At 39.7% G+C, this 3453-nt stretch overlaps 1 non-coding gene across 1 annotated transcript; it reads right to left on the bottom strand.

The window, feature by feature from the left end:
- Nucleotides 1-1113: 1113 nt before the first annotated feature.
- On the bottom strand, nt 1114-1221 carry LOC112773968 (small nucleolar RNA R71). The gene has a single exon (XR_003188486.1). It is a non-coding gene; the product is annotated as a small nucleolar RNA R71 (small nucleolar RNA).
- Nucleotides 1222-3453: the final 2232 nt, after the last annotated feature.

Genomic DNA, 3453 nt, shown 5'->3' with positions numbered 1-3453 from the left:
GAATCAAGTCATTAATTGTGATTTTAAAAATCAAATCTTTTTTAAAACTAATTTCAATCATATCTTTTCAAAAATATCTTCTTATCTTATCATTTTCAAAAATTTGATTTCAAAATATCTTTTCTAACTTCCTAACTTCTTATCTTTTCAAAAATTTGTTTCAACTAACCAACTAACTTTTTGTTTGTTTCTTATCTTTTTCAAAACTACCTAACTAACTCTCTCTCTCTAATTTTCGAAAATATCTTCCCTCTTTTTCAAAAATTCTTTTTAATTAACTAATTATTTTAATTTTTAATTTTAATTTTCAAAAATTACTAACCTTTTTCAAAAACTATTTTCGAAAATTACTAACTCTTTTTCAAAAATTATTTTCGAAAATCCTCTCCCTCTCTCATCTTATTCTATTTATTTATTTATCTACTAACATCTCTTCCTCACATCACTCACCAAATTCGAACCCCCTCTTCTATCTGAGTTCGAATTTTTCTTCTTTTCTTCTTCTACTAACAATAAGGAACCTCTTTACTATGACATAGAGGATTCCTCTTCTTTTCTTTTTCTCTTCTCTTTCTTATGAGCAGGGACAAAGAAAAAGGCATTCTTGTTGAAGCTGATCCAGAACCTGAAAGGACTCTGAAGAAAAAATTAAGAGAAGCTAAATTACAACAATCCAGAGACAACCTTATTGAAAATTTTGAACAAGTAAAGGAAATGGCAGCCGAACCCAACAACAATAATGCAAGGAGAATGCTTGGTGACTTTACTGCACCTAATTCCAATTTACATGGAAGAAGCATCTCCATTCCTGCCATTAAAGCAAACAACTTTGAGCTGAAACCTCAGCTAGTTTCTCCGATGCAACAGAACTGCAAGTTTCATGGACTTCCATCTGAAGATCCTTTTCAGTTCTTAACTGAATTCTTGCAGATCTGTGATACTGTTAAGACTAATGGAGTAGATCCTGAAGTCTACAGGCTCATGCTTTTCCCATTTGCTGTAAGAGATAGAGCTAGAGTGTGGTTGGATTCTCAACCCAGAGATAGCATGAATTCTTGGGATAAGCTGGTCACGGCTTTCTTAGCCAAGTTCTTTCCTCCTCAAAAGCTGAGCAAGCTTAGAGTGGATGTTCAAACCTTTAGACAGAAAGAAGGTGAATCCCTCTATGAAGCTTGGGAAAGATACAAGCAGCTGACCAAAAAGTGTCCTTCTGACATGCTTTCAGAATGGACCATCCTGGATATATTCTATGATGGTTTATCTGAGCTATCAAAGATGTCATTGGATACTTCTGCAGGTGGATCCATTCACCTAAAGAAAACGCCTGCAGAAGCTCAAGAACTCATTGACATGGTTGCTAATAACCAGTTCATGTACACTTCTGAGAGGAATCCTGTGAGTAATGGGACGCCTATGAAGAAGGGAGTTCTTGAAATTGATACTCTGAATGCCATATTGGCTCAGAACAAAATATTGACTCAGCAAGTCAATATGATTTCTCAGAGTCTGACTGGAATGCAAGCTGCATCCAATAGTACTCAAGAGGCTTCTTATGAAGAAGAAGCTTATGATCCTGAGAACCCTGCAATAGCAGAGGTAAATTACATGCGTGAACCTTATGGAAACACCTATAATCCATCATGGAGAAATCATCCAAATTTCTCATGGAAGGATCAAAAGCCTCAACAAGGCTTTAATAATGGTGGAAAAAACAGGTTTAGCAATAGCAAGCCTTTTCCATCATTCACTCAGCAGCAGACATAGAATTTTGAGCAGAATCCATCTAGCTTAGCAAACTTAGTCTCTGATCTATCCAAGGCCACTGTAAGTTTCATGAATGAAACAAGGTCTTCCATTCGAAATTTGGAAGCACAAGTGGGCCAGCTGAGTAAAAGGACCACTGAAATCCCTCCTAGTACCCTCCCAAGCAATACAGAAGAGAATCCAAAAGGAGAGTGCAAGGCCATTGACATAAGCACCATGGCTGAACCTGTAAGGGAAGGAGAGGACGTGAATCCCAAGGAGGAAGACCTCCTGGGATGTCCAGTGATCAATAAGGAGCTTCCTTCTGAGGAACCAAAGGACTCTGAGGCTCATCTAGAGACCATAGAGATTCTATTGAACCTCCTTATGCCATTCATGAGTTCTGATGAGTATTCCTCTTCTGAAGAGAATGAGGATGTTACTGAAGAGCAAGCTGCCAAGTTCCTTGGTGCAATCATGAAGCTAAATGCCAAATTATTTGGTATTGAGACTTGGGAAGATGAACCTCCCTTGTTCACCAATGAACTAAGTGATCTGGATCAACTGACATTGCCTCAGAAGAGACAGGATCCTAGAAAGTTCATAATACGTTGTACCATAGGCACCATGATCTTTAAGGCTCTGTGTGACCTTGGTTCAGGGATAAACCTCATGCTCCTCTCTGTAATAGAGAAACTGGGAATCTATGGGGTGCAAGCTGCTAAAATCTCATTAGAGATGGCAGACAATTCAAGAAAACAGGCTTATGGACAAGTAGAGGACGTGTTAGTGAAGGTTGAAGGCCTTTACATCCCTACTGATTTCATAGTCCTAGATACTGAAAAGGAAGAGGATGAATCCATCATCCTAGGAAGACATTTCCTAGCCACAGCAAGAGCTGTGATTGATGTGGACAGAGGAGAATTGATCCTTCAATTAAATAAGGACAACCTTGTGTTTACAACTCAAGGATCTCTCTCTGCATCCATGGAGAGGAAGCATAGTAAGCTTCTCTCAAAGCAGAGTCAACCAAAGCCCCCACAGTCAAACTCTAAGTTTGGTGTTGGGAGGCCACAACCAAACTCTAAGTTTGGTGTCAAACCCCGATATCTAAACTCTAAGTTTGGTGTTGTGAGGACTCAACAAAGCTCTGTACATCTGTGAGGCTCCATGAGAGCCCACTGTCAAGATATTGACATTAAAGAAGCGCTTATTGGGAGGCAACCCAATGTTTATTTATCTAATTTTTATTTTCATGGTTTTTCATGTTTTATTAGGTACATGATCATGTGGAGTCACAAAATAAATATAAAAATTGAAAATGGAATCAAAAACAGCAGAAGAAAAATCACACCTTGGAGGAAGACCTTACTGGCGTTTAAACGCCAGTAAGAAGCATGTTTTGGGCGTTCAACGCCAGAACAGAGCATGGTTCTGGCGCTGAACGCCAGAAATGGGCAGCATCTGGGCATTTGAACGCCAGAAATGCACCCTGGAGGAGAGCTGGCGCTGAACGCCCAGAACAAGCATGGTTCTGGCGTTCAACGCCAGAAATGGGCAACTAAATGGGCGTTGAACGCCCAAAATGGGCACCAACCTGGCGCTGAACGCCCAGAGTTGTGTGCAAGGGCATTTTACATGCCCAATTTGTTGCAAGGTTGTAAATCCTTGAACACTTCAGGATCTGTGGACCCCACAGGATCCCCACCT

This window comes from Arachis hypogaea, chromosome 18, assembly GCF_003086295.3.
Source record: "Arachis hypogaea cultivar Tifrunner chromosome 18, arahy.Tifrunner.gnm2.J5K5, whole genome shotgun sequence".
Lineage (NCBI taxonomy): Eukaryota > Viridiplantae > Streptophyta > Magnoliopsida > Fabales > Fabaceae > Arachis > Arachis hypogaea.
Note: the sequence above shows the minus strand (reverse complement) of the source record. Positions and strands in the feature narration are given on the sequence as shown.